Source organism: Benincasa hispida, chromosome 3 (genome assembly GCF_009727055.1).
Source record: "Benincasa hispida cultivar B227 chromosome 3, ASM972705v1, whole genome shotgun sequence".
Taxonomy (NCBI): Eukaryota; Viridiplantae; Streptophyta; class Magnoliopsida; order Cucurbitales; family Cucurbitaceae; genus Benincasa; species Benincasa hispida.
Genome location: NC_052351.1, coordinates 21,194,948 through 21,207,619, shown reverse-complemented (window position 1 = coordinate 21,207,619; position 12,672 = coordinate 21,194,948). Strand labels below are relative to the sequence as shown.

The 12,672-nt window shown below is 36.0% G+C and overlaps 1 long non-coding RNA gene across 1 annotated transcript; it reads left to right on the top strand.

Annotated features, from left to right (window-relative positions):
• Positions 1–491: 491 nt before the first annotated feature.
• On the top strand, positions 492–12,199 carry LOC120072565. The gene is made up of 4 exons (XR_005480532.1): positions 492–820; positions 936–999; positions 1,668–1,719; positions 11,987–12,199. It is a non-coding gene; the product is annotated as an uncharacterized LOC120072565 (long non-coding RNA).
• The last annotated feature ends 473 nt before the right edge of the window (positions 12,200–12,672 follow it).

Sequence of the window (12,672 nt, the reverse complement as noted above, 5' to 3'; positions counted from 1 at the left end):
TATTTATTGTCTTAAACGCATATTAAGTAAGGTAAGTGTTTCAATAAAAAGGGAGTATGTGAATATGCAATTAAGGGGAATTAATTGAGTATGGAATTGAAGGGGGAAAACTAAATTGGTGAATAATGGGAGAATAAGAGGGAATTTTGGAGATGTTTTAAGTACTCGAGAGCTATAAGTTTGGTTGATATTATTTATTTAAGGGAAATTTGCCTAGATTTTTGAGCAAAATAATAAATTAGAGTGACATTTTGTTAGAAAGAGATTTAAATGGAGAATTTGGAAAGTAAAGAAATCAAGTTGGAAGGGGTTTTAAAAGGATTTTTTTTTATGGCAAAGAATTAAAAAGGTGACTAAATAATTTGGGGGGAAAATCCTTCAAATTATTTTAATTGGAAGTGGAAAATGGGGACTACATGGATGATTAAAGTGTTTCTGAGCAATTGAGGTAATATTGGAACTTAATTTTGAAGGGTTAAGTAGCTAAGGGATAGATCTAGAGAATTATGCAAGAAATTTGAAGGAATTTGGTTTAGAAATGGATGAAATAAGGGCTGAATGCTATAAATGTTGTTGTCACGTACAGGGGTGTACCTGTGGAGAATTTAAAGAATTTCTCTCAAACCAATCGAGCAATTAGAATATTTTCTTCACGAAAGTTGAAGAGGATTGAGTAAGGAAGAACTTCGAGGGCTATCGAAGGAGAACGGATTTGAGAAGGCTATCAATTTTGAAGAAAACAGAAGGCTGTGAAATTTTTTCGAAAAATAGAGGACTTCGGTTTTTATGCAAATTCATGGGCTTATAGGCTAATTCAAAGGTAAGTTGATTCTAAGGTCCCTCTAAAGCTTTGTAAAAGTTATTTGAAGTTTTATTGGCTGGAAACGTCAAATTTAGACCCTGAAAATTTTGCAACTTTTTCATCGAAAAAACAGGGGACCGAGGAGGGTTTGACCGATTTTGGGAGATTCAGGGCGATTTCAGGCTCCAACCTTTGTGGTAAGTTAGTTTAGATGATCGGTAAGAGGTTTATATAAATTAATTCGACTGGGTATGGCTGAAATGAGAGAATTTGGTCACCGGAAGTATCACTGGAAAGCTGGCCGAAATTGGAAGAAAATATGGGTTGGACCACTATCTGTCATCTTTTGTCCGTGATTAAAAGCTGGAAATCAAATATTATCATAATTAAGGTGTACTTAAGCATAATTAGTGGCCCAATTGATATTAATATGATACTTTAAACATGAAATTAGAAGAAATTGGAATCCTAAGTTGAATTTGAAGTTGATTAAGGGGTTAGTTTATAAAGTAAACCCTAATTAGGGTTAATGGAAAAATTAGATAAAATTGGACAAGATTAAGATTAATCAAGATGTTCCTAAGCTTAATTTAAGTCCTCATGGGTATTGTTTAGGTGCTTTGACCTTGGGATTGAATTGATTTGGAATCCTAAGTTAATTTTAAGGTAATTTGAGGATTAAAATATAAGGTGAAACCCTAAATTGGACTAAATTAGGGTTTTAGGGAAGTTTAAGTAAAATTAAGATATTTTAGGGATTGTTTAGGGGTTAAGGGAATTATGGTTAAATGACAAGCTGTTGATGCACTATTTGGACTGAATAATCATCTAGAGAATAACCATAAGTTAATAATGTTATTTTCAGGTCAAGTTCAATTAGGAGAGGTTTATAAACCCGAAGGATGGAGCTGAAAATTGTGAGTGACAAATTTTTATAAATGATTTTCAACGCATAGTCAGTTTAACATGCGACTTTTATATCATGATTTTCTCGATGCATGCTTTAAATATATGTTGATCGCATGATTCATAATTTTATAGATTGAAATTTTATATATGAAATTGGCATGCATTTTTATAAGCTTATGCCAAAGTTATGAAATATGTTGAATTTCTACAAAGAAATTTATGATCATGATTAATGTTTACAAGGCACTATGTGATGAAATGTAACTTTAAAGTTTAAATCATTTTATCATTAGGTATGTTGTTTTATGTTTATGGAATGTTTTAATAATTTGTGCCTTGTACAAAAGCCTTAGTCCAAACGTTGGTACCAAATGTATGGTAAGGTACCCAAATTCCCAATCATGCTAGGGATCCCTGATACCAAAGATATGGTAAGGTAGTCAAGATCCTATTTAGTTCTACATGTACGTATGACCTATGTTATCGACATTGACGAGATCGAGCAAAAGGGCTCTCTCTCAACTGAGGATATTAAGGATTGAGCAAAAGGGATCTCCCTCATGTTCATGTAGAGGAGTAGAGGTTCTTTACAAGAAAATGATGATGATTTTATTCCAGGGTTTTCTTTTTTTAAGTACTATAATTCCACGTTTGCAATTTTATTTTCAAACCTTGAAAATAAAAATGCAAATGTTTCATGTAAAACATGTTTATGTTTATTTATGTATGAAAATATGTTTCTTTTAAGGAAGTCACTCAGTTAGCATTTTTAAACTCATTCTTTCAAATGTTTTCTTTCCCTATGTAGCAGTTGACACCCAAAGGCCTAGCAATTCTGCCAGTCAATCACTACTTAAGGATCATAGATGTTGGGGTTGATGCCCCAATTCCAAAGGAAATATTTGGGAGATACTCACTTTATTCTTGGAATTCAGATATTTCAGGATCAAAAGAACAAAGTGCTAGTACTGTCTCAAGCATCGTACATTGACAAGATGTTGATCAAGTACTCGATGTAGAACTCCAAAAAGGGCCTACTGCCTTTTCCGCATAGAGTTACATTGTCTAAGGAACAGTGTCTTAAGACACCTCAAGAGGTTGAGGAAATGAGACGGGTCCTTTATGCATCTACCGTTGGTAGTTTGATATATGCGATGTTATGTACTAGACCTGACATCTGCTACACTGTGGGGATAGTCAGTAGATATCAGTCTAATCGAGGACAAGGTCACTGGATCACCGTCAAGAACATCTTCAAGTATCTTCAGAGAAGAGGGACTACATGCTTGTGTATGGATCTAAGGATTTGATCCTTACTGGATACACGAGCTCTAATTTTCAGACTGATAAGGATTCTCATAAATCAACTTCAGGATCAGTGTTCACTTTTAATGGATGAGCTGTAGTATGGTGAATCACTAAGCAGGGGTGCATTGCTGACTCCACTATGGAGGCCGAGTATGTAGGGCTTGTGAATCTGCTAAGGAGGCCATTTGGCTCAAGAAGTTCCCGACTGATCTGGAAGTTGTTTCAGACATGTCTAGGCTCATCACCCTTTATTGTGATAATAGTGATGTTGTTGCGAATTCCAAGGAGCCTAGGAGTCATAAGCACAACAATCATATAGAGTAGAAATACCGTCTCATCCGCGAGATTGTGCATCAAGGGGGTGTAATAGTCACGAAGATAGCTACGGAGTACAACGTTGCTCATCTATTTACGGAGGCTCTCATGGCTACAGTTCTTTAGGGTCACCTAGAGAGCATAGGTCTATGGGACCATTCGTAGCTGGATTAAGGCAAGTGGAAGATTTTGTACTGGGTCTTTGTGCCCTAGTTTATTGTTTTGTAATTGTATTTATCTTGTACACCCCACTAGCTTTAGGACAACTTGGAGATTGTTGGGGTTGATGCCTTAAATTTCATAGGTCTTGTAGTTTGTAAACACGTGTATGAACAAACATTTGTGATGTAATAATATGAGATATTTTCTTCACTATTGTCTATAGATATGAGATATTTTAGTTGCATTAACCACAAATCAATAAACTAAGATCCCTGGTTATTGTTGTAACTTAAGTATGTATGTGGAGACGTACAAGTGGATCATGCCTTAAGTGATAACCTAAATGGTCTGTAGTATATGGATAAAGGAAGGAAACCTTATTCTTGTGATTCTATGAATACGACCCACTTTGTAGATGTTACAAGTGTCGTAAAGTACTACAGATGGTCTGATCCTGATCATTCATGTGGAGACATGCGAGCGGGGTTATCCTATACAAAGAAGTTTGTACAAGACCGGACCACGAAATGTTTAGTCTCGTTATATAACGTCGTTCATGACAGAGACTTTCATTTCACTAGGATGACCATAGATAACATGACCTTAATCTTGAGTGAGTTGGAAACTCCTACCTATGAGGGCAATTCTTTGATTTGTATGAGTGCAAGTGGCCAGATCGCCGACTTAAACCTACCACTTTGGGGATTCATCTGATCGGGGAGCTGGGAACTTAGCTACACAAGACGGAATTCACTCCTTCCCTGAAGCACGAGTAAGTAGATAGATTGCTCCCTTAAGGGCTGATTCTAGAGCTTGAACAATGTGGTGTCATACCTTCTCATGGCCCGAGAAGTGTTCACTCATAGTAGGACTATGATGTATTGTTCATTAGAGGAATTAGTGGTACTTAGGGAGTTAGATATAGCTACAGGGACAAACGGTAAATTGGTCCAGTTGTATTTACGAGCAATTCGTAAAGGGTCATCGTACTGTTCATTGGTTATATCTAATGGACACATAAATATATCTGTAGTGTAAAAAGTGCAGCTGTCAGCCTTTAGTAAAATGTCCGATAGTTAACAGATAGTGGATATCACGATTAAAGAGTTTAGTCAGTTATTTATGTACCGTTGAAGCTTTAAGCTACAGGTCCATAAGGTCCCATTGGTAGCTCGACGGATTCATGTTGAGAATTAGTTTTTAGGTTAGTTTGAAGTGTTCAAATTAAAAAGAGGGAATTTGATTATATCTTACATAATTAAATTGATTAAATTATATGTGATGTAATCGATTTGATGTATTAGATACATTAATTAGAGGAATTAATATAAATATGATTTATATTAATTGTCATAAAGGAGAAAAGAGCTATGGTTTAAATATTACATATGATGTGATATTAAAACTATAGGTTATAAATATAATATGATAAATTAATTATTATATTTATTTATAACAAAAACAATTATGAGATAATTGTTTGGTTGGTTATTCTCTCCTTTAACCGTGAAGTGGGAAGTTATTATCAGTTTTAATAACTGAAGAATAAAAGTAAAAATCATTTTCATTTTTCAGTATCGCTTAACATGATCGAGTGAAAAAAAGAGCTATACGATAGCCCTTTGAGAGAATGAATGACGAGCGAGTTTACTTGGCGACTCCCTCTCGTTTACTAAACGATCGAGTATCAAACTCTATACAATAGAGGTTTCTAATACTCCCACTTACTCGATCGTTTAACTTGATCATATACTTCCTCCTTCCCTCTAAAAAATTCACACAGAGCCCACACCTCCCTGATTCTCACACCGAAAATACCAAGGCAACTGATTGGTAGTGTCGAGTGTTGCTATTCACTCGATTGGGTTCGAGGATCTGACAGTTCATGGAATGCACTAGTTATTCGTTACATTCGTGCTCGTGATCGAGTTTGCTAGGACGACTAACTCGTGTAGATCGAGGGAACACTTGAAGAAGTGTTCTTCAAAGGTATGTCACTCAATTCTAGTTGTTTTTAAGAATGAAAGCATGTTGTATTTTACTCGACGATGCATAACTATAGTTGTATATTTATAAATGCTTTATTCTCTCACAATGGGTTTGGAACGATCTTGATTCCACTCAATGGTTCTCTTGAATAAGAAATCCTTTAAATAGAGAGCTTGAATTTTAGGTGGTCCACTAAAATTTTGTAGGACAGGATCGGAGAAACATTGTGAAAAATAGACGAAAGAAGATGATCGATTGTGTAGACAGAAGAAAGAACGGTCTCTCCCCAAAATTTTGTAGGACAAGAGGCAGACAGGAGATGAACTCAAACAGAATTCAGAATGTGACGATGTTTACATTGCACTTGCCCATTCTATTGAGAATATGGGGACAAAAGCACTGTATAAGAGTTCCTTGTTAAGTGAGATAAGAAAGAAGACCAGAGTCTTTATATTCCAAGGCATTATCTATACGAAGATTTTTTATTGTATGAGAGAATTAAATGTGAACCATATTAGCAAAGTCAATATATATTTGAGACAAGAAAAAATGATGTTTAAGAAAATATATCCAGGTAAACCGAGAGTAATCATCAATAAACAAAACAAAATAGCAATATCCAGTGACAGTTGAAGTAGGAGCAGGGCCCCAAATGTCGGAATGAATTAGGTCAAAAGGTTGACACATATAGAACTAAACTGGGAAAAGGACAATGCATGTTATTTAGCAAATTTGCAATATACACAATCAAAAGGAATAAACATGGAAACATTATTCAAATTTTTAATAGAAATCAAATGACAAAGTTTATCGGAAGAAGCATGACTAAGCCAAAGATGCCACTGATATATAGCAAAGTCGGTGACAGGAGCAGAAAGAGAACAAAGAGGCAGCTAAAGTGATGTGAGCTCAAAACATTTTTCCACTTTGCGACCTGCGCCAACTGTCTGTCTTGTCTATAGATCCTGAACCTGACACCTAGTAAAAGAAAAGGAAAAAAAATTAAGCCAAGATCACACAATTGTCCGATAAAGGCAAGATTAAATATCAACTTTGGAATACATAAGTATTAGGAAGTTATAATGACGGAGTGTCAACAGAGCTAACATGTGATATGGTCATACAATTATAATCAGCAACATAAATAAGAGGAAGAGATCTGGCGGGAGTGGGTGTAGTTAGAAGAGAACAATCATAAGTCATATGGTTACAACAGGCAGAATCAAGGAGTCACCGATTACCTGAGGAAATCATAATGGTAGATGAATTGGATGAAATCACTTATTTAAGCAAATTTTATAAGTCACTCATTTGAATGGTAGATGGAGAAGATTCGGGCTCAACAAAAGAGACAGCAGCCGCAGTAGAGGCAGGGCCAGACTTGACATGTCTTGACTTTGAAAAATGTTTCGGAGGTCGGGGTGGTCGGTGTTGGTGTTTGTGCCTAAAGTCTCATGTCCTGTAGTTTGTAAACAACTTTATACGAACACATGTGGTATATAATATATATGATATTTACTTCAGCTCTTGTCTTTGCACTTTTAGATGTTTTTATTTTACCACAAACCAATAAACTTAATATTCCTGGTTGTCTTTATGTAACTTAAGCATGTATGTAGTGACATACAAGTGGATCATGTCTCAAGTGACAACCAAAATGGTTTGTAGTATATGGATATAGAAGGAAAACTTTATCGTGGTAACATTACGGACGAAGCCTGCTTTGTGTAATAATTACAAGTGTTGTGACATGTCACAAATGGTTTGATTCTGATCATTCGTGTAGGGGGCATGCGAGCGGAGGCGTCTTATAAAAAGAGTTTGTATAAGACCTAGCCTCGAAGTGTTAACGTCTTGTTATATAACTTCGTTCATGACTGAGAGTTCACTTCACTAGAATGACCATAGATAACATAACCTCAATCCTGAGTGAGTTGGGAACTCCTGCCATTGAGGGCGGTCCTTTGATTTGCATGGGTGCGAGTGGCCAGAGTGCCGACTCAAACCTACCATTTTGGAGATTCATCTTATTTTGAAGCTGGGAACTCAGCTTCACAAGATGGAGTTCACTCCTTCCCCGAAACAGGGGTAAGTAGATATATTACTCTCTTAAGGGCTTATCCCGGGGCTTGAATGATATGACACCACACACCTTCTCATGGCCCGAGAGGTGTTCACACATAGTAGGACTATGTTGTATTGTTCATTAGAGGGATCAGTGGTACTTAAGGAGTAAGATGTAACTACAGGAGCAAAACGATAAATTGACCAGCTATACTTACGAGCATCTGTGAAACGTCATTGTACTGATGATTGGTTATATCCATTGGACATAGAAATATATCTATGGTAAAAAGAGTTCAACTGTCGGTCTTTAGTGGAATGTCCGGCAGTTAACGGATGGTGGATATCGTAGCTAAAGAGTTTAGTCAGCTATTCACATACCGTTGGAGCTTCGAGCCATAGGTCTATAAGATCCTCTTGGTAGCTTGGATACAAGTTGATAGTCAGTTTTTGGGTCATTTTAAAATGTTCAAATTGACAAGAGGGAGTTCAATTATATATGATATAATTGAACTAGTTAATTATATATGATATAATTAACTTTATGTATGAGATACATTAATTTGGAGGAAATTAGATATAAATATGATTTATATCTAGTGGAGGAAAAATACTATGATCGATATATGATATTAATCATAGGTAATGAATATGATGTGATGATATTCGTTGTCTATTAATTGGACGGTTAAAGGGGTAATAGGACGACGTCTCTTTTGTTTTCATAACAGATGAGTAAGTTAAAAAATCATTTTGAGATGTTTAAATAGCTCACGGTGTGTTAAGCATTGGATGCGCGGACATTGTGTTGAAGAGTGTCATCGCTTAGTAAAACCTGTGCCTATACGATAGTGCTTGGAAGATCACTTACCTATACGATAGTGTTGAGTGATCGCTTAACGATTACACCCGCGTACGCTATTTACTAAACGATCGTTTACCTTTTCCTATGCGATCGTTTAGCACCCGATATTTACTAAACAATTGTATAGAAGATCGACTAGTTTTTCCTACACGATCGTTTAGATGATTACTTACCTTTTTCTACACGATCGTATACTTCACCTAAACGATCAAGAATTTTGTCTATACGATAGACGAACCTATCTCCCACTTGCTTAATCATTGTATACGATCTCCTTTCCTTCTTTCCTCTATCAAATCCGAACAAAGCTCACACTTTGGATCCTCACTCCAAGAATACTGAGGGCTCTGAGTGGTGGTGTCATCCCCGTTTCCTTCTATTCATGTGGAGGCTGTTCGAGGTAGACGATTAGGTTTTGCTAAGCAATAGCTTACCGTCTCAGCAAAAGTGAGATTTGCTGTGAAGAATAAGTCTTCAACTGGTATGATCTCTCGATCTTTTATTTATTGTTCTTTTGAGAATGTCAATAATTTAGCATTATGAATGCATTTTAGTATGTTTGAATGTATATGTAGAAATTCTGTCACAATGAATTGGAAAGATCCGCTTCCGCTCGTAGGTACTCTTGAATAAGAGTTGCTTCAGTCAGATGGGACAATTTTCTAGGATATGACCATGCTTGTGACAGTATCGGTACTCAACTGCCAGGCAGTCAGCAAACTTGTGCTTAGTGAGCTTACAACTTTTGTAGAAGAGAGCTCTAGAGGTGCCAAGCAAATGAGTGCTGGCAAGGACAACCTTGGATTGCTTGGAAGAGATGATGCTGAGGCATTTTTCTTCAAACAGGATTTCTTGTATCACTGAGTCCAGTGACGGAAGGAGATTGCAGTGTAGCAAAGCAACACGGATAGATTCGTATTCTAGATAACCCCATAAGAACCTTAATAAGATGGAGATGATCAACACTAATTTCAGCTTGATCCAACTGTGTCCAAATTGGTTGGAGTGTGGCCAAATAATCATCAACAAATTGACCAATCTCTTGAGTAAGACTAACAAGAGTGCTATGAAGTTGATAATAATAGGCTAAGCCAATAGACTGAAAGCACATGACCAAGAAATCCCACAAACTCTTAGCATCAACAAAGGCATCAAACTGAATATTGATGGCAGGTATAGAAGTATTATCATCCTCTATGGACAACCTGACTAGCTGGGGACTATCACCAATGACAATATGCCATAGCTTTCGCCCAATTAAAAAACTCTTCATTTGATGGACCCACGTAAGATAATTCGTCGCATCAAGAATAGTAATAATTGGGCAAAAGACATGATCTTTCTCTATGTGGCTTGGCGGTAAGGGGAGCTTGGCTCAAATAAGAAGAAAAGAAAACAAAAGGCTTGGCTTGGCTCAACGACTCAACGACTTGGCTCAGTTGGAAGAAAAATAGCTCGACTTAGCTAAATAGCTTGGTGGCTTGGCTCAACTGAATCTTGGTGACTCGATTCAGTGACTCGACTAAGCCGGCACGCAATAGATCGGCTCAGCGGCTCGAACAAGATCGATTCAGCTCGTCTTCTTCCCTTAATCTGCTGGATTTGATGTGTTTGGCTCGTTGAGTAGAGATCCGGGTCTGAGTCGTCAAATCTGGGAAGTCTTCTTGACTCGTTGACGAATAGTTAGGTACTCAAATATTAGTCAACTCAGGCGCTTGACGGATCTGGGACCGGTTAGAGCTAATACTTGGGGGAACGAACACGAAAAATAGAGGCACACGGCAGATCTAGGACTGTCTGGAGCTAATACTTGGGTGGACGGACACGAAAAACAAAGGCATAGACAGACGGATCTACACGAAACGGGAAACGGATGTTGGATCTGGGACAGACGAGCAGAGGTCAACGAACGGTGGTGATGGCTCCCTAGTTGGGCTCTGATACCATATGAATCAATGTATTTCCTCAAGTTATCTTGTATAGAGAAGTAATGAAGGTATAAATACAACTTTATGGGCTAAGAATAGCAACTAGAAAAACTCAACCAATCCTAAAGACTCTCTGACCTCTACTAACCACAGACTAAATATATATACATTATTAACAGCTGAAATGAGAGAATTTGGTCACCAAAAGTCTTACTGGAAAGGTGGCCGAAATTGGAAGAAAATATGGTTGAAGATGAGCACTGCCTGTCATCTTTTGTCCGTGATTAAAAGATGAAAATCCAATTTTATGGTAGTTAAGGTGTTCTTAAGCATAATTAGTGACCCAATTGGTATTAATATGATACTTTAAACATGAAATTAGAAGACATTGGAATCCTAAATTGAATTTGAAGTTGATTAAGGGGTTAGTTTATAAAGTAAACCCTAATGAGGGTGAATGGAAAAATTATGTAAAATTGGACAAGATTAAGGTTAATCAAGATTTTTCTAAGCTTAATTTAAATCCTCATGGGTATCAACTAGATACTTTGACCTTGGGATTGAATTAATTTGGAATCATAAGTTAATTTTAAGGTAATTTGAGGATTAAAGTATAAGGTGAAACCCTAAATTAGATTAGATTAGGATTTTATGGAAGTTTAAGTAAAGTTAGGATATTTTATGGATTGTTTAGGGGTTAAGGGAATTATGGTTAAATGACAAGCTGTTGATGCACTACTTGGACTGAATAATCATCTAGAGGATAACCATAAGTTAATAATGTTATTTTCAGGGCAAGTTCAATTAGGAGAGGCTTATAAACCCGAAAGATGGAGCCAAGAATTGTGAGTGACAAGTTTTTATAAATGATTTTCTGTTCATAGTCAGTTTAACATGCTGCTTTTATATCATGATTTTCTCGTTGTATGCTTTAAATATATGTTGATTGCATGATCCATAATTTTAAAGGCTGAAATTTTGTATGTGAAATTGGCATACATTTTCAGTAAGCTTATGCCCTTGTTATAAACTATGTCGAATTTCTACAAAGAAATTTATAAGCATGATTAATGTTTACAAGGCACTATGTGATGACATGTAACTTTAAAGTTTAATCATTTTATCATTGAGTATGTTGTTTTATGTTTATGGAATGTTTTAACAATTTGTGCTTTGTACAAAAGCCCTACTCCAAATGTTGGTACCAAAGGTGTGGTAAGGTGCCCAAATTCCTAGTTATGCTAGGGATCCCTGATACCGAAGGTATGGTAAGATAGTCATGATTCTATTCAGTTCTACGTGCACACGTATGACCTATGATATCGACATTGACAAGATCAAGAAAAAATGCTCTCTCTCAACTAAGGATATTAAGGATTGAGCAAAAGGGCTCTCCTTCATGTTCAGGAAGAAGAGTAGAAGTGCTTTATAGGAAAATAATGATGAGTTCTATTCCAGGGTTTTTTTTTTTAAGTACTATAATTCCATGTTTACAGTGTTTATTTTCAAACCCTAAAAATAAAAATGTAAATGTTTCATGTAAAACATGTTTATATTTATTTATGTATGAAAACATGTTTCTATTCAAGGAAGTCACTCACTTGGCATTTTTAAGCTCATTCTTTCAAATGTTTCTCATTTCAGGTAGCAGTCGACGCCTCGAGGCCTAACAGTTCTGCCAGTTAGTCACTACTCAAGGATCATAGAGGGCTTGAAGTCTAGGTGGTCTACTATGTCCTGTTTAAATCCTAGTTTTGTTTGTACATGTCGTAGGAATCAAGGTAGAACTTGTGTCGAACTGTTGTTATAAATAGGCCTGGTTTTTCTGAAACTATTATATATGTTCAAGTTAATATTCTGATTAGTATTAATATGTATGCTTTGAGTTGTTGCTGAGATTGTGTGTTAAGTTTTGGAGAACTATAAACTGCTGATAAGGACACAAGTTCACATGAGTATGTTGGGCAGTTGTTGTCATAAGAGGGTTGACATCTACTGTCTTCACATCACTTCTAAGTTAAAAAGGTAGCCTGGGAGTTTCTTCTTTCAAAGATTTTTTTTATTGGTAAATTAATCATGAAATGATATGAATTCAGAACAAATCTTCCGAGTATGTTATAAATATATGTATTTATATAAGATACAACCACGATAGTTATTTTGCTTAAATAAAATTATAATCTAAACACTCAATTCTAATATAATATAAATGAACCTCTTATCTGCATTATATTATTCATTAGTTAACAAAAATAATTGTCAAATTAAACCATGCTTATCACTAGACGATGAATTAACTATACATTTTGACTAGATTCGTGCTGAATTTT